This window comes from Sciurus vulgaris (genome assembly GCF_902686455.1).
Source record: "Sciurus vulgaris genome assembly, chromosome: 11".
Taxonomy (NCBI): domain Eukaryota; kingdom Metazoa; phylum Chordata; class Mammalia; order Rodentia; family Sciuridae; genus Sciurus; species Sciurus vulgaris.
Genome location: NC_136472.1, coordinates 81,010,504 through 81,030,510, shown reverse-complemented (window position 1 = coordinate 81,030,510; position 20,007 = coordinate 81,010,504). Strand labels below are relative to the sequence as shown.

The 20,007-nt window shown below is 36.9% G+C and overlaps 1 protein-coding gene across 25 annotated transcripts in view; it reads left to right on the top strand.

The window, feature by feature from the left end:
• The window catches only part of DLG2 (discs large MAGUK scaffold protein 2), a gene marked incomplete at its 3' end in the record, with an annotated part of 2,081,919 nt that overhangs the window by 1,836,584 nt on the left and 225,328 nt on the right, over nt 1-20,007 (top strand). The gene's annotated exons all lie outside the window — the stretch shown is intronic.

Genomic DNA, 20,007 nt, shown 5'->3' with positions numbered 1-20,007 from the left:
GAAGGGAACTGGAATATAGAAGTTTTTCTTCTCATCCCTTGGATAGAACGTTCCACACTGCATTATGTATACTCCTCAGAAGGTCCCAGAGGGAGGGAGTCCCATTTGCTCATAACAGTGAATAGCTCAATGGCACAATTTGTATTCCTTCCTCTCTTTCCATGTTTACTCCCCCTGCTTCCTCACTTCTCCTCCCTGGGATCACTGCTCAAGATGACCCATTACATGTGAACCTTTGTATAAATTACTACAAATCACTTCGAACCTTTTCTAAAAACTACTGCCCAGGGAATGGTGCAAGTGTGGATGGGTAGTGGTGGGGAAGGGAGGGTAGGAATGGGAAATTTCCAGACTAATAAATTCTTAAGTGAGAGTATTGTCGCCTTGTTTATTTGGACTCCCTGTATAACAATATTCCCAAGGAGTCACCCAGTCTTAATATGTCCTATGAGAGGAATACACTTTCTTCAATACCATTTGCAGGCACTTCTATATCGCTGTAACCCTGGCACTTGAGTAATACCTGTACTAGGAGCTTAATAAATATTCTTAAATGAGTTTTAAAGTGAAAATTTGGTTAGTTTAAATTTTTTTTAAGTTGAAAATGATGTTGGTTGTTTTAATGACTACAACTCTACTTTCATTTGTCTTTAAGGCTTTAGACCTAGATTTCTAAGAGTCATACATAGTAAACCTTCAAAAGTTCTTGAGTGTGTGTGTGTGTGTGTGTGTGTGTGTGTGTGTGCATATGTGTGTGTGATTTCCCAAACAGAATTCATTGCTGGGGGGTCTGTAAATCTTTTAATGGCATGCTTTAAAAAATAAACTAGTGGAAGTAAGTAGGAACTGTGAATGTTTCTATCTTACTTAATTGACATAGGATTTTTTCCCCTTAGATTTACATTGTATTAAATCATGTTAGCAATATGGAATTTTAAGATTTGTATTTAGAAGATCAGTAGTATACATGACTTAATATTTCAGTGATTTTTTTGTTGTTATAACACAACTTATATATTTCAAATGGACAGAAAATTAATGTCATTTATAGTGTCTTAAGATAAATTGACTTTGAATGGGAACTTTTTTTCTATACTTTGATGTCTACAGGACACATCTAGAAAATGTACTACTGTGGAAAATGAAGACTGCTGAAATCAAATGGAGGGGAAGGCCTGTGGTTTTTTCTTTATGATTAATGCTATAACACTGTCCTTCCAGCAGCTAAGGGAGTTTCATATTTTCTTTAGACATCATTAAATGCCTCAACTCTTGCAGAACAACTTTGATGCTATATTAATTCTGCCATTTTGCTAGCCTTGATGTGACTCTTGGGTCTACTCTTAATATGGAGTTAATAGTTCTAATGGATTTTGTTACAAATCTTACAAAGGGGGGTACTTCTGAGTATTTAGGTCCACATTCTATTTTAAAGCTGTGAATTTTGACTTTCATAAATTGTCTGAGCCTATGCTAGCTGCCATCCTGTGTGGCTGTTGCTCAAAAGTTAGCCCCCTCTTCCATATTTCAGTAACTTTAAAGTTTAATTTTTTTCCTGCTAAGTTGTGTCTTTAAAAAAAAAAGACCTTCTGATTATAATGGTGTTACACATTTATTATTGAAAATTTGAAAAATATAGAAGCATGTTTATAAAAAGAAGAAATGACTGATAATTTCTATGGCCCCAGGGTCTCCCACTAGTTTGGTGTCTGGGCTTATTTTATCTCAATTCATCATGGAGATTACATTTTAGGTGCAACTTCCTATCTTGATTCATTTCAGTTACATTATAATAGAAGTATGTGACAATGTCATTTAAAATATATTACAAATATATTTTTTTAAATTGGTAAGATGTTCATGTTTTCATATGTACCCTTCCAGAGTCTGCTAAGGTTTCACTTAAAAAATTAAACATTTATTTATTTTATTTATTTTGGGTACCAGGGATTGAACCCAGAGATGCCTAACCACTGAACCACATTTTATTTATATTTTTTATTTTGAGATAGGGTCTTGATAAGTTGCTTAGGGCCTCACTAAATTGCTGAGGCTGGCTTTGAACTTACTATCCTCTCACCTCAGCTTCCTGAGCTGCTGGGATAACAAGTGTGTACCACCTTGCCTGGCTTAAATATCTTAACCTAGTATTTTATTGGTATTTTTTTAACTATAAAAATAAGAAAATAATCAAAAATAATACTTGCTGATTTTATGTTAAGTCTTTTTCACTTTTCCCTATGTCCTGTAAACTGGAATCATGCCATATATAATAGTTGATAACCTCCTTTTTCATGAGTATTTCTTCATATCATGACTCTGTGTGTGTGTGTGTGTGTGTGTGTGTGTGTGTTGAAGTGAAATTTCAAGAGATCTAAGGATTATATTATATGGATGCAATACTATAAATAACATTTTCCTGATGAATATTAGGTTAGATAGATATATTTTATTTATATGGCTTTTCAGAGCTCTCATCTAAAAATAAAAGCTTTTCAAGATAGTTGACATGGTAAGGACATACTATTTTGATAATACAAAAAAAGAATTTTGTTACTGAAATTTTCGTGTGTACCCTTCTATTAATATTTAACATTAAACATTATAATTAAAGTACATAGGTTAATAAAGTATTATTTTGTATCCTGGTCACTATTTTTTATTAGCAGGTTTATAGGACAGATTATAGGATTTTGCAAGGTGTTAAAACAGATTTATATTCCATTAAAAATGACCTTCATTATAAGCATATTTGTGGTCCACAGAGATAATGAGCTTTACCAGTTAAAGATGCTAGGTTAAAAGGCAAGAGCATGTTGTTTTCCTAGGGCTATATAAGAATTCAATCTTGTCTTTGAGATGCTGGAATAGCACAGATGTACCATAGAGGATAATGTATTTTCCCCATTGGGGACCAGATTGATATATCACTATGTTATCATTCATAGTACATGTCAGAAGAATTACAGTCCCTTACCAACAGAATGCATTTGCTTTCTTTCCATCCCCCTTCTAAAGATGTTTGTATGGATTATGGTAAAATTGCTTGTAGCAAATCTTAACCTGTTAGCATCTTTTTCTGCTCAGTTCTGGAGACTTGAAATAACTTTGAAAATCTAAGAGGTAAAGCTTTATTGCTCCATGAAGCTAATTCTAGCTAGGGGAAGTTTTTGTGTGTACCTAGGAGAGAAAGAGAGAGATCAGAGCATCTCCAACCTCAATTCAACATACAGGAATTAGAGATTTCACTGAGTCTAGTCCAACAAATACACAGCACAATTAGCAGAGCAAGCTAACCTTGCTTCCTCTGCCTCTACCCATACCAGCCTCCTTCAGCCTTTAGCAGATTCTGTTTTTCTTTTCTAAGGCTATTATCCATATAACCTATTTGACCCTATAGCCAACAATGACAGCTGCCATTCACACAGCTCTATAAGTCCATGTAGTAGATACTTAGTAATTTCATGCACTCAGGATCTCATGAGATAGGTTTAATTCAACCTTTTTATAGATAAGGAAATTAAGATTCACAAAAGTAAAAAGAATTCCAGGTTAACACCATTGTTAAACAGCAAAAGATGTTTGAAATTATGTCTAGATCTCCACTTCACCACACCCCTAAAATAATTTTTTTAAACCAGTACTGTCTCCTGACTGTTAATCCTTTTATCCTTTTGTACTGGACTTGACTGCCTGTTAAAAGAATGTAGGTAAGCATTAAAAAAAAAAAAAAAAAAAAAAAACGGGGAATTTGCTGACATACCCTTATCCCAAGTCAACACTGAGTTTGCAGAGATGGTAAGTTCTGGCAAGATCAGGCAAGACAACTTCAGTATCTTATAAAGCTGACAAAAGAAGTACAAAATTATCCTTCCACCACAATAATGTGGAGCGCCCTCAGGACATTCCACAGGCAGAGCAGTGCTGACTGTCTCTCAACTTCTAATTAAAGAAGTTGACCTGTCAAACACACCAAATTACAGAAACGTCCTTGTATACGCAATCCTGTGTGAGGTGGTTCCTGGCCCCCCTCTTCAGCCTTCTCCTGTCAAGCAGGTTCACTTTTCCCCCTAGGATCCAGCCATACTAGAGTTCTTACCCTTTCTGCAATGACCGGGTTCTCCCAGTGTCTGTACCCTTCCTGTCACTTTTGTCCTAAGTGCCTTGTATGCACTCATTTCAGGCCCTGTGTTCAGCACGAGCACCTATGAAGCCCCATCCTTCTCCTTGTGGCAGAATCAGCCACTCCTTCTGTTTTGTGCCCCAGCATACTTGGCATTGACTTCTATCAAGCATCCCTATATAATATTGTCTTTTGTTGCTCATCTCCCCCTGTTGGGCTGAGACCTTCTTATGGACAAGGACAGTGTCTTATTTTTCCTGGATTCTCTTTATCTAACCCAAAAGTTGACCTGACAGGATCTCTACATTATGGTTTAGTGGACCAATAAGGGAATGAAATGATAGATGATAACACAAAGAGCTAATATTTTCTTAGTACTTACTGTATTACAAGGCATTGTTGTGAGTACCTCTTTTGATCTCCATAACATCCCTATATGGTAGGGGTTAACAACCCTATATGGTCAGGGTTATATTTGTCCCTGTTTTACTGATAGGAAGAGTGAAGATCAGCAAGGTAAAGTAACATACCCAAAGAAAATCAATCAATGATTGACAGAATTTATGCTCAGATCCGTGGGCTTTCTGAGCTGGAATTTTTAACCATAGCTAACAATACGGCAGCTGTGCAATAGATGCCTACTGCTTGCTCCTTTTATAAAACCTACTTGGAGAAGCATTTCACAAAGTCAAGACTTTCTGTTGTGTGCTGTTTTCCCAAGTACCTTAAATGGTTAAAAATGATGTGTATTTTAATCCTAAAAAAAAAGAAAAAAAAACCCCAAAACTAAAAGAATTAAAGTCAGTCACTCAGCATCACTAAGTAAAACAGGCAAGAGTAGAGCAATTGTTCAGGTTACAGCATCTGAATACTCATAATTAATTGTAGTTTCCAACCTTTTATATCTCCTTATTAAATTCTCAGGTTTAGTATAAGATGGAACAAAACTGTAGATTTTTAATTTTTGTGACCACATAAAGGGTTCTATTCAAAGTCAGTTTTTTAATTTTTATTATTCTCATTCCACTGTGGCATTTTCAATTAACTCCCCAAAATGTATGCTTTAAGGACATTGAAGCTTTTTTAAGAGACGGTAGAATCAAATGACATTCCATTGGCATCTGTTCATCTTCTCCCATTTTAAGGCATTCTCATTTTAAAATAGTTTCTAACTCATGGAATTCTGGTTGGATCTGGTCTGTGTTCGGCTTAATGTTCTTTCCACTCTGCTCAGATTTCTTAGTAAAGAGCTTCACCTCTACTTCTGGTGGGCATTTTGCTCTAAATCCCTGGAGTCTGACTGAATGACCTAAGGAAATTAGGAAGTCCCCATGGCATCTAATCCTTAAGCCTCAAAGAGAGGCCCTGTGGCTGGTCTACCACTTACCTTGGCTCTGCAGAAAGTGGAGGCCACAAAAATGGCTATGCTCACTACTATGTATTTAATAATGCCTTCCACTCGCCAAGCCCTATATAAACTCTTTAAATACATTATTTAATTTATCCCTCAATACAGTCTTATAAGCTATGTACTCAATGCTATCCTAATTTAAAATAATTTAAACATTATTTTTAATGTTTTTTTATTTTTATTCAGTATTTGTCAAAAAGTGTTGTTCCTCTCCTACTTCATCTATCTCACATAGCTAATCACTATTTTTAATTTGGGTGGTTTTTTTTTTTGGCGAGGGTCATCTTTCTGGATTTTCCTTTGCAAATATAGCAAATTGTGTGTGTGTGTGTTTGTGTGTGTGTGTGTGTGTGTGTGTGTGTGTGGGTGGGTGGGAGACAATTTTTACTTCTTTCTATACCAAAAGCATATCCTTTGCTCTCTATTCTGCACTGGTCTTTTATCACTTAATGATATGTCTTAGAGATCTTTATACTTCAGTATGTAGAAATCCTCTCTATTCTTTCTTACAAGTACATAGTATTACAAAGCAAATAATTTTCTTATCCCAATTTTAAAGATGAAACCAGGCTCAGAGGTTAAATAACTCTCTTAAAAGTAAGAGAAATAATGTCTTTATGGCTCCTGCCTCTGACCCCAAGGGCCACAGAAATCTGAATATTTATTTTCAAAGGCATAAAGGTCACAACATATGCTTGTGCACGCTCTTTTTCTCTTTCTTGCAACCCACTCTGCAGCCCTCAGATCTGCTTCCTCTCGTACCTTCTCTCTAAGGCCCTGCTCTGAGTCTTGTGGGGATTTCTTGGGTCAGAGCCAGTAGGTGTGCTTTGTTTTCTTCTCTCCATCCTTTCCAATCCATTTGGTGTATTTGGGGCTTCTATCCCTCTGCTCATTGGGACGCTAGATACCTGCTCTAGGCAGACATTCACGAGCGGCTATTTGTGATGAGTTTTGGAAACTTGTAGCTTAACCACAGGTCTCAAATTTTCTGATGTTTGTATATGTGCAGAACTATTTTCTCTGCCCTGCCAGACCTCTACCTGTATCCTATCCCTCACCTGTAAAAGACCTAATACAACAAGAACTACTGGTATTTGGGGCTATCATTTAACAGCTTTGTGTTGGTCAATTGCTCCTGGCTGGTTCTGAACCCTTGGCTGCAGACCCATTTCTGAAAGGTAACATAGGATGTGGTAAGGATTAGATAATTAATATAGGCTGCTGGAGCTTGGCATATAGAAAAACTTAAGATATTATAATCTCATGAAATTCTTCCAAAATCATCTGAGATATAGATATAGATATTGTCCCTATTTTATGAATGTGGAAACTGAGGTTGAGAAAGTTTTTGTTTTGCCAGAGCTCATAGTCATTAAATGACAGATGAGATTTAAATCGGAGTCCTTCTGGGCTCGTGTCTTTGTATTATAAAATCAAATAGCATTCATAAGAGACCTATGTTACTAAATGGCAAATGAAAGTATATGTTTAGTAAGACACCATACATAAGTCCAAATTCACTCTCCAAATAATTTTACTATGAGAAATGGTTCATGATTGGCACTAGGTGCTGCTATATTCTTCAGCACAATTATATTAAAATGAAACACCCACTTCCATTTCTTCAAATCTATCATCCAAATATTTTTTCAATCTCAGAAATGTTTGAAACAAAATTTTTTACCAATTTTGGGGAAAAAAATTCTCTATCAATAAAACTAATTGTAATACCAATTTGCTATATTTATTATATGCCAACTACCATACTAAGCCATTTATATCTATGATCTTGTAGACTCACCATAAGAACCCTATAAGATAGACATTAATGTTTTTATTTATATATAGGACTTCATGCTTAAATGAGGCTGTCTATGGTTAAAACAGCCAGTAAATGGCATGGTCTGAATGACAACCAAGTCTACCTATAACCAAAAGCCAGCCCCTAAGAAACCATCGTTTTATCATGGGTCCTCTTTCCTGTGGTAGACAGTGTGTTGACAACCTCCATTGGCCTGTAACAGTTCAAAGTCCAAGAGTGAGACCTACAGCACATGTCATACAGAAACATTTCTTACTGATCAGAGATTTTAATAAGCCATGATTCTCTTTAGCTGTTCATGAAAAAAATATCATAATTCAGTGCATGTCCTTTTTAAATCCCACCAGTATTGTAAGTACTTTTAATTTGGTCTAAAGACTTTTACATACATTTTCCATTCTGCCAAAGCAGCAACTTTTTTCAGTCAGGTAACTAGTAGAATCCCCCCTTTTCATGCCCCTAAGACAGTGAATTTCTTATTCTAAGCAATGCCAAGCTCAGGTATGGTCTTTCCAGATTCAATGTTTAGAAATAGAACAACTTGGAGTATTTAAAGGATTGCAATTAATTTCTCTTAAGGAAAACTCTAATCACTGAACTCACCATAGTTTAAAGAAGTTGGTCAAGCAAATGCCCCTTAAAGCGTATTAGTTGCCATCTGCTTCCTAGGACTTTGGAAATGTAGACCTTGCTGTTTAGAAACCTTTTATGAATTTGAATTATAAGCCAGTTTCCTGTAGTTTGGTTTGGTAAATTATTCATGACTTCTTACATAAAATATTGTCTCCTAAGTATACTCTTCAGACAAGTAAATATCAAGTATTTGTTATTTTACAGTCAACTTCTTTAAGTAATGAATATTACTTACTTTAGTTTAACATTTATTGAGAATCTACTTCATGTTAGGTACTGTGCATGAAATTTTGGATCATTAGGTAGAACTTCTTAATTTCTCTACCCTGTAGTACCAAGTTATAAACACTGACTGATTTCTTTGAGGGAAAACAGCATGTCTTGCTTTTATGCAGAATACTTAGTATAGGGCCTAGTCTATTTAAAAAAAAAAGAAGTCTTTGCTTAAAATAAAGTGATCTTTTGTTTCACCTTCTGGCATGAAGGGGACTCTTATCAATCATGGACCACAAATAAGGCATTCATATTTCTTTTTGCTGTGCCAAAAATCAAAGATGGATTTTTGACTTGGTAAAACTTTTCTTTTATCTCTGGATTCCCACAATGCTCCACAACTCTCTAACAGTAATATCGCCTTTCTCCCAGATGTGACTAAAAGAATTCAGAATTCATGTCAGGGACCATGTCCTATTCCTGTTTCCTTAGTCTAACAGGAAAGATACTCTGTAAATAGGTACATAGTAGTTGTTGAATTGAATTAATCACAAGCTGCCTCTTTTCCCTCCAAGAGGACAGAGACCACATCTTGGTCATGTCCTTTCCTATCATTTCTGTACCACGTCATGATGTGCACTTTTACCAAATGCATGATCAGATGCTTATGGACTTCAAGTCTCTTTGTTTCCTTGGTTGAGTTCTTTGTATTACCATTTTGCTTTTTCATAGAAAGATTCCTAGAACTGTGAATCAAGGAAGGCACTCCTTATTCAGGGAACAAATAATAGTAAGCACATACATGTATAAAGGGCATTCTCATTTGCCATAAAATGTCTCCCTCTCATTTGATAAGTTGGGACACAAGTCCAGAAAAGGAAGGGCTTTTCTAAGCTCACATAGATGTACTATACCAAAGCTGAGGCTGGAACCCAGATTTCATTGTCAGCAGCCCAGATTTCTACCTTCTTAACATCTGTCCTCTTCCCTTTCCTTACATCCCCACTGTTGCTGCGAAGATCAGGCCCTGTCCCTCCCACCTGGACTGCTGCCATCGCCCCCTCACTGTTCTCTCTGCTCCCAGCCTCAACACCTCCAGTCCATCCTCCACATGGTTGCCAAGGTGATCTTCTAAAGTGCAAATTGGATCATGTTTTCTCTGTTTTTTCAAATCTTTCAGAGTCTCCCATGGCCCATGGGAGAGAGTTGCATGACCTAGGCAGCAACAAATGATGTACCCTCTTATTCCTAGGACTATGTCTCATTTCTTTCCCATCCTTGTTGAAGTGTCTACAATGACCACAGACCTTGGGTTGTTTTATGCCATTGGGCACTTGTCCCAATTTTTTCTGTTCTCTCTGCTCAGACCATCATCCTCTTTTTCTTGGTTAACAGCTTCTTTGGTCTTCTAGATAGTCAGGAGGGGGTCTCCTTTACTGATTCATACTCTCTATCCTATTTTTCTCCCTACATACACTCTCTCCCTCATTAGAGCTGATCACTAAGCATCTCTTGCACTCTCTTGCATCTTTATACCTGTAATACTTCTTTCCCTTAGTTTGTGAATACACCTCTCTCCAAGTGGGCCATGAAGTTCTTAAGAGCAGGGGCTGAGCCTTTTTCATGTTTGTATTCCCAGAACCTGGCACTGGGTCATGCATATGATAGATACTCCATTACGTTGCCACTGTCTAGAATAAATATAACTTCCATAACCCTTCATAGTGAATTAACTCAACTTTTGGTTCCCTTTAAATTAAGCTTCACATGAGATGATAGTTGAATTATATAAGTCTTAAAGGAAAGAGAACATATTTAAAGAAAACCAGCACTTGAGTCTTTCTGTCATAGGTGATGAATAAATGCTTCCTAACAACAGTGGGATTAACGTGTGCATATATTGGTGATGCAAACTGGACAAGGGGCCACAAAAGCCCTTTGTCACTGCTTCCTCACTAGGCCCCAGTTTACAGAAAGAAGTCGGTATGATTACCTGTTAAGTGAAGAAAACCCTGGTCACCTTCAGAACTTTTATCATGGAGTAGGTTTTCAGCTATTTTTCCAGCTTGGTTGTTAAACTCAGTCCTGCCTGATTTCTCAATTGCTGAATTGTTCATTTATTTATTTATGATGCAAGTCCCTTGGGCTTCAAAACTAGCTTCAAAATGCTACTGTTTCATCTGATTTAAATAAAATATGCTAAGAAAAAATAGAGACACAATGGGACCATGAGTTTGAAGGGGAAAAAAGGAACTGCCCAGCAAACAGGAAGCAGAGAGAAATTCAGATGCTTTTTTTCTTTCTTTATGACTTAGTGCTGGGGGAGGGAAGCTATTTTCAGCAAGCAGACATGCTTCCTATTTGGAAGTTTACATTTCTACCTGCAGTGATCTGATACTCAAATCTGGGAGTCTGAGTCTATGAATGACTTTATGAATCATGTTTAGGCCTTTGTTCTTTTCTTCTTATTCTTCTTTTGGTCACTCTAAGCCTGAACACAGGGAGGCTTGTAGGATGTTCTGCCTGCACAGGGGAAGGCAAATTGGTTTTGAGCATCCTAAGAATCTGCTAGATTCTCCAGGAGAAGATAAATTTTTCTTGATAATGCATTTCATTTGTTTGGAGCCATGGAAGGTATGGAAGATAGAGACATAGACCTTCAGACTCACTCAGTTCCCAGATAGAGTGCCAGCTCTGCTGTTTACCACCTGTGTGATCATGGAGATGCTACCTTGTTCAACTTCCCTAAGATCCAATTTCCATCTCTCTTAAGTGGTACTAATAATACTTATGCAATAAGCTGATTGAAGATTCATTAAGCTATGTAAAAGGACTTCACACAAATACTCAGGAATCACTAGTTTGTATTACAACCTGAGTGTACTTTCACTTTACATGACCATTGGTCATCACAGGGACAGATACACAGGGAAAGTTGTTGACTCAATTTGACACCCTTAAATGAGGGAAGGGGCTCATAAACTGAGAATCCCTTTCCCCACTGATTGCTTCCTCTCCGGTCTTTCACCTTTTGGTTGAGCTTTGTTCACCTTTTCAAAAGAATGACTTGGAGCTTTTCCTTCTGATGACAAATACTCCAAACAATAGACAATAGCAACCACATATTTGGGTGTTATTTACCAGGATAGCCAATATCTCTCTTTGCCTTCCACATTTAAAGAATGAAGGATACTGTGTTAGGAAGCACTCAGCAAAGATGATATCTAATTTTATTGGGTTAAATCTTTGCTTTGTATTATTTTTGCTGTTATCAAAGGGGCACAGTGTTCCAGTGAAGAAGATGGGCACAGTGTCCTCCATGAAGGAGAGCAGGAGAGATGCACGGGGCGGCAGGCACAGGGCCACCTCAGCTTTCTCTGCACCCTACAGCTGCTCACAGTTCAATTGCATGTTTGCCTGCTGTTCATTTGGCCCTTCATGAAGGCACTGGAGGGCATAACAAGGACTCTGCTTCCCCAAGTTGGGAAGGGTAATTAGAAGCTTCATACTGTCTCCAAACTGTCCAATGACTATTCATCAGTACTAAAATAATGGTGAAATAAACCGGGCAACATTTCCTGTATGCACTCAGGACCCTCAACCCAGGATGGTCAGCCAGTCCACAGTTTATTTCAGGCATATGACAAGGTTGGTCATTTATCCTCAGTTTGGAAAGGTGAAAACTAACAATAATGTTATTAGTTACAATAAAACTAGTTGTTGTTAACTATCAAATCTCAAAATGGAGTGATAGTTTAAACAAAATAGAACCTTACTTTCTCTCTCATTTGATCTAAAACTGGTCTTCTCATCCAGTGGGCATCTCTCCTCTGGATAGTAATTTTTATACCCTATGGTTCCTTCATCTTCAGCATGTGGCTTCCAAGGCCAAAAGATTCATTTGTGTCAAGATGGTGGAAGGAGAAGAGAACGTAAAGGTTTGTGAGGGGGAATATTTTTATGGAACAGGCCTGTTCTATTACATGGACCAGAATTCACATTCCCTTGACCAGGACTCAGACATGACTGCACCTAACTTCCAGCACAGAGTCTTGTTTTATCCACTGAAAGAAAAGTAAAGGAGTTTGGTGAACCAGCTTGCCTTTGCTTCAAAATGACAGAGCTCAACACTTATAAGGCACTTACTCTGTATAAGATGTTGTGGTAACCACTTTATCTACATTATTTTAAGATTCATATGCCATATAATTAATTCATTTAGAGCACACAATTCAATGGTTTTGAGTGTATTCAGAGTTGTGCAAACATCACCACAATCAATTTTTGATCATTTTTATCACCCCAACATCAACCTCAAATCTTAGCAACTCCCAATTTCCTCACAACCCTGGTCCCCAAACCTAGGCAACCACCAATCTTTTTTCTGTCTGTATAAATTTGCCTTTTTTGGGCTTTTTGTTTATTTGTTTGTTTTTTGGTACTAGGGATCTAACCCAGGGGCACTGTAACACTGAACTACATACTCAGCCTTCTTTTATTTTTTGTTTTGAGACAGGGTCTCACCAAATTACTGAGGCTGGCCTAGAACTTGTGAGCCTCCTGTCTCAGCCTCCCAAGTTGCTGTTATTATAAGCATGCACCACCATGCCCAGCTTCCGAACATTTTATATGAGAATACCTACATGAGGTGGGCATGTCATTATTCCCTTTTACAGATGAAATTAAAGATCAGGTTGCTTAAATGATTTGTAATAAGTTTAAGCCCATCCCATTGTTGAAATGCCGTTGTGCAGCATCACAAATATAAAGAATATCATGCCATGATTTAGGAGAGAAGGGGTATTTGGTTTTTTGTGTGTGTGTTTTTAAAGGCTACCACAGGAAAAAACTGACTTTATGGCAAGCTTCTTTCCTGAAATGAAAGGCACTAAGAGTCAGAAAGCTCAGGGTTTAGTGGTCAGATCTATTCCCTACCAGGTACAAACAAAATACATGCTACTTAATTACTCTTGAATCCCTTTGTTTTCATCTGTAAATTGGCAATAACAAAATCCAGTTTTCTGGGAAGATTCAGTGAGACTAACATAGGGTGTGAAAGCTGTTCTTGTAATTTTGCATAGTCAACAGACTGCAAGTGTTAGTTGTTCTTGCTTAGAAGTGAAGTTCTAGCTGTAATTGGACTAGACATTGTGTTCGTATTTCAAGATACAGTCCAGGAAGACATTATTGTAATTTGCAGTTTACAGTAACCAGATTACAGCCCAGGAGTGACGGAGACTCTAGGAGGTTCTAGTTCAATGAGAATGGGGAAAAAAGGGACATTTTCCACAGGAGAGAAGAGCATACTCAGAGCCTTGTCTATCAGCTTCTGATCTCAGTTGGGCAGAGCAGCTTATTACAGGCACCTGCAAGGAACCAGCTGAGCCAGTGTGAGTTTGAAGTTCCTTGGGAAAGATAAGCTGGTTGAGTTTCTGTAGGCAAAGAGCCAATAATGAGGTCTCCAGCATTCTATCACATGTCTTTTCATCACTTTCAGCTCAGTCAGAGAAGGCAGAGCCTCATACTTAGGGGCCAGATGTGTATCTGAGATACCGAAGGACAGAATAAAAGGTACTGTGAATGAGTGACTTGTGCTGATATTCCACTGAGTTGTTCTCACTCTGCCGTCTTCAGCCATAGTGATATTAAAACCTAGTCAAGAGAGTAGAGAGAATAAATGGATGCATTGGGGAAATTATATTGGGCATAACTAACTACATTACATAGCCAGAGGACACCATCATTGAAAGGGGTCTGAACTCTAGATGAGATAAAGGGCATGTTTCAACCTTAAAAAAATTTCCTATAGACCTCTGGTTCTGCTATTTTCTAAGTGTATGGACAAGTGATTTAACCTCTGTGAACTTCCATTTCCAAATAGAATTGTTATCAAAACTATACCTTGTGACCATGCAAGCTGCAACCTGCACATTCTAGGAGACTCCATTAGCATACATGAGTCAGCAAACTTATTTTGTGAAGGACCAGATATCAAATATTTTAGATTTTAAAAGTCAGATGATCTCTATTGAAATAATTGATTCTGTCATCGTAGTGCAAATCACAATAAACAATACACAAATAAGTGGCCATGGCTAAGTTCTCATAAAATTTTATTTATGAGCCTGAATTTCACATAATTTTTACATGCTTCAAAACATTCTGTTTTTCTCCCTCCAACCAGTTCAAAATATAAAAATCATTCTTGGTTCATGGAGAGCATTAAAATAAACAGTGGACCAGGTTAGGTCCACAGGCCGTGGTTTGCAGAACCCCCAATATAGATTAAATATGTTTGATGACTTCCATAGAGATGCAATATGTTGTCCCAATTATTGTAAAGACCAACTAAGAGGATAGATATAAAGTGATTATTATAGTGTCTGTCCCTTAAAATGTCCAGCAAATGGCTGTTTTACTGTTGGCCCTTTAAAAAATAGTATTAGCTCTCTATTTGCCACTGACTTCTGGGGAAAAAAAGACAATTATATATTGTTTGCTTAACATTTCTATTGTATTGATTTTTTATTACAATTAAAATATTTACTAAAATTAAAAAAAACTAGTTTATACAAGTAGAAGCATTAGTAAGTAGGTTTTTTTTTGTTTGTTTATTTTTAGTTTTTATTTCAGCATTACCCCTTCAATTCCTAGGAATTTCTTTAGTATTAGATGTGTATTGCTAAGCACTCTGTGAATGAATGAGCTTAGGTCTTTCCTATCTAGAAGCTTTCAGTATATGTTCTGTAAAGTAGTTATGTGCAGCCCAGGGATATGTAAGACCTTTTATTAATTTTTCTTATCTCAGTCTTTAAATTTCTCCTTTGGTATACATTTTATAATGTTTACACTATGCCACAATAATGTGGTCATACAATATATAATTTATAAATATGTTAATATTCAGATAATTGGATATGTGTTCAAAATGACTTTAATTGATACTATGAGCAAAATTTTAAGCCCACTGGTCTAAGAAGAAAATGAAGAAATATATCCTGATGGGAAAACAAGTTGGCAAGAGTGATGTAGGTTCTTATTCACAATGACACAAGAGTTATTAGGATGGGAATTGACATTTATTCTGGTGTCTATTTTTGGGTGGGCAGGCAAGAAACAAGATATTTCGTATTTTTAATTTCATAAGAATACAATAGCTATATGAGATAAATAGTGTTATCCTCATTTTATAGATGAGGAACCAAGGTTCAATTTGAGACGTTAAGCAATTTGCAAAGGTCACTTGAATGAATCAGGTCTGTCTAACTATAAAGCATGACATTTTCTACTTCCGCCTTCATTGCATTGAAAAAGTTCATGATAAAGGATTTATTCTTCTCTGATATTCCTAAACTCTGAAGTTAGTCCTTTTTCATCACACGAGCTTAGGTTATTAAGTGCTAAGTGGGTAAAATGTCACTTCTCCAGAATTCCATGATGAGTCCCCTCACTTTCAGTCTTCACACTCTGACTGGAACACTTTGTATGAGGTCATTTCTACTTACTTCTGTTGACCCATTTTATGCTGCTATAACAGAATACTTGCAACTGGATAATTTATAAAGAAAAGAGATTTCTTTTTTTATAATTCTGGAAGCTTGGCAAATCCAAGATCCAAGGAGCCACGTCTGGCAAGAGCCTTCTTGCTGTGTTCTCACATGTGGAAGGCATCATGTGGGAAAATGAGTGAGAGGGCAAGTCAATGTTTATTTATATGTGTGTATGTATAAATGTATTTGGTCCTAAGGATAGAATCCATGGGTGCTCTACCACTGAGTTATACCTCCAACCTTTTTTAATTTATTTTTTTTTTTATTTTCAGACAAGGTCTCACTAAATTGCTTGTCTCACTTGTAATCTTCCTGCCTCAGCTTCTGAGTTTCTGGGATTACGGTTGTGCTCTACCATGTCTGGCCTGAAAGTTGGCTTTGATAACAAATTCACTGTCATGATCATGATACCACTTCTCCAATAACAACATTAATCCGTTTATGTGAGCTCTCTAATCGCCTATCAATAGGTCCCACTTCCCAACACTGTTGCATTGGAGATTAGATTTTTCAACACATAAACTTTGGGGGACACATTCAAACTATCGTATCATTCATCAAGACTCAGCTTAATATTGATCACCTTTTTCAAGAAGCTTTGATGACCTCATGCCCTAGGCTGAGTTGGGTGCTCTTCTTCTGTGCTTTATAGCACCTTAGAGAAAGTCCATATAAAATGAGTTATAAATCTGTTATGCAAAAAAAAAAAAAAAAAAGAAAAAAATGCAAAAAAACACATTCCCACAATGAATACATATTTTAAAAAAATCTGTTATGAAGCCATGCATTTAACTATTATCTACTTATTACTTCCTGGACTGCAGCCCATAAGGGGACAGAGATCCTGGTCTTGCCTATATTATTCTTCTGGCAATCAGTATAATAATGTGGAGCCCTTCATAAATACTCATAGAAAGAATAAGTCCTCCTTCTTTGATTTTTAGTCTGAGATAACTTTGGCAAAAGATAGGGTGAAGTTTGTTTTAAGAATTCCAAGAATAGGACAAATTGGTGAATATTCATTAGATTATGTCTAATTTAGGGGACCAGATAATTGTAAAATAAGAAAGTAAACTCATATATGTGAAGGCTTTTCCAAAATTCTGTATTTCTCAGCAACTAAAAAGGGTATACACGCTCACACCAAACATATTTATTATGTATATGACATCCATACATAGTAGTTTTTATACGTGTATATTTATATGTGTGCACATATTCATGAATATGAATGCATAAAAATAGTCTGCCACAATTTCTGAAAACTATCCTTTGGATCATTAAAAGCTCAATAATAGGATAAAGTTCATTAATGCCCTTCACACTGGCCAGACTCATGGAGTTAGGCAGTTGCTCCAAGTCTCCTTTACTCCTAAAGTCATTTCCCTTTTGGAGGCAAAAATACCTTACCTTTCTCTTTAAAGAGAATTAGCATTTACTAAGAGCTTTTATGGTACTCTAGATACTTAGCAGAAGTTATCTTACTTAATCCTCAGACATTTGCATAAATCCACAGATCCTGAACCCAAGAGAAAATGGATCAAGTCAAAAAACAGGTCAATAAATTTCATTGAAAAATAGGAAATCTTCACTATATGTTGGAGACAAGACTAAGGAAGTGTCTGAATTGATGAATTGCTAAATTTATTTAAAGTTGTTGCATGAGATTATTTTAGTGATAATGAGAGATTATGATCATTAACACAATATTTGTATATGAGTAGGAGACTTTTCAATTGATTGACAGCAAAGTTTACTTCTTCCCACCATCCAATGTGGCTATATGTGAAGAGGTTTCTTTAACTCATTTTTTGAAGGGGATAGCATTTGAACACTTGTTCCTAGACTACTTTTATATTTCATAGACTAGTAACATTGGAGAACAAACCCTTACAGTACAATAGAATTGCCAGTTTCTATCTTGCCAATAAAATGGAGAACATCGAAAAGCTAAACAAAAACACAAGATCACAATTTCTATCCTCACCATCATTTCATAAGTAAAGAATAATCCACTATCAAAATAATAGGAAGGAAAAATAAACAGTAGAAAGGACATAATCCTATAATAAAGGAAGGTCTTTTCATCCTGATGAAAGATCACTGCATCCTATGCACTTTCTCCTTCTGCTCTGGACCAATGAGAGTCAGGAACCAAGGTCTAGGATCCACTGCTACTGAGTATGGGCTCTGAGGTCATATAGATCTTGGTTTAAATTCCAGCCCTGCTAATTCCTATATGTGAAAATTAAGGGAAGTTCATCAGCTTTTCTGAGTTGCAATTTACTGATGCATTAAATGAGGATAATATCTGACCTGTATTTTGCAAGGCTGCTATAACAAAGGACTACACACTGGGAAGGTTAGAACAACAGAAATCTATCATCTCACCCTTTTAGAGGCCAGAAGTCTGGAATCACAATTTCAGCAGGACCTGTTCTTCTGAAGACTTAGATAAACATCTGTTCAAGTCTTCTCTCCTGTCTTCTAGTTGCCCTTTGGTTTGTGGCATTGTAACTACAACTTTTATATAACATTCTCTCTGTGTGCATATCTGCCTCCAAATTCCCCTTTACTGAACCACAGTTATATTGGTTCTATAAAGGGGAAGTAGGACCTACCCTAGGTTAGTTTGTCTTCATCATACCTGATTATATCAGGCAACCATCCAATTTCCAAAGAAGGTCAGGTTCTAAGGAAACGGGAGTTAGGACTTTGACATGTAAATTTTGGGGAGATTCATCCAACACTCACTGTCTTCATAGAATTGTTGTATTGAAGTCAAACACAGGAGGAGCTGAATACATTGTGAAGTACTTATAAAACACCACAGCAATGTACTTGTTGATTTTTGTTTTTTTTTAAAAAAGAAAAAAATTTAATTCAGAAATTTTTGATGAAGCAATTATGCAAGGATCTACAACTAAGAAGTAGGGAAGACAGGGCTTTGAACACATTCCTTTGATAAATGTTAAATACATTATGTGATGGGCCTTCTTCTAGTGTTGGAGATTCAAGCACGCACAAAACAAAGACCCCAGGCCCTGGGAGCAAGTCTAGTAGTAGGGGAGAAGATGTTGCTCTCTACTGGATGAGGCACTGTCCTCTGAGGAAAAGACACTGGGACCCATTGAATCCTGACTAATGTGAAGGAATAAATCCTATGTGAAACCAGGGCCACCCACCAAAGCTCATGTTGGGTCTGACTCTGCCACTATGTGGACAATGAATTAAGTAGCAAGGTAGGAGTTGAAACAAAGAAATCAGTTGGAAGGGGATTGCCCATCTCACTGTGACAGATGGTAGTAGTAAAAGTTAGGGAGATAAAGGTGGAGATGGAGAGAAGATTCAGAACATATTTTGAAGACAGCGTTGACAATTTGATGGTGAATAGATCATGGTGTATAAACCAAAAGTTGAAAAGGGCTCCTAGAATTTGACCAGGCACAATGAGGTTAATGACAATGCCACTTATTAAAATAGTACATACTGGGAACAGAACAGATTTAGGGGAGGAAATGAACAGTTCTGTTTTGAACATTTTAAATATGAAAAGTCCATTAATCAAATGGCATTGCTTAGCTATGGTATGCTGCTGGATGAGAGTCTGGAGCACAGGGCACAGATCAGGATGGAAGATCTTCATACGATAGTCTTTGCTCTATATGTGGCATTTGAGCCTGGAAGCTGCATGGTGTGGCCTTAGGAGTGAGTGTCATTATAGAAGTCTAATGACCAGGCCTGTGGCACTCTGCATTTGAAAGATTGGGATATGAAGAAACCCAGCAAGGAGACTTAGAAAGATAGATTAATGAGCTACGAGAAAACCAAAGGAAGTTTCAGAAACAAAATAAAGAGAGTGATTGATTCCTGGGGTGGTAATTGATTCTGCCGAGTGCTGGGAAGAGGGGCACTACACACTGGCCACTGGTTGTTGTCAGAGAGGTTGTTGCTGTCATTAACCTTAATAAGAGCAATTTTAGAGGAAAGGTAAGGGTAAAGCCTGATTGAAATCATTTAAGGGACATGAGGAGCTAAAAATAGTGAGGACACTGATATTTTGTTATCTGCTGCCTCAATTTCTTAGAAGCAGTGGATGTAATTGTTAAGATAACAGGTCATGCAATTTTAAGCCTCAGTTATTATTCTGTGTCATTTATTAGCAAGTTACCTCACTTTCTAGACAGAGAGTAAGTAATAGTTAATAGTATAGACCACGTCAATAAAATCGAGTACTATCATTAATACTGTCTAA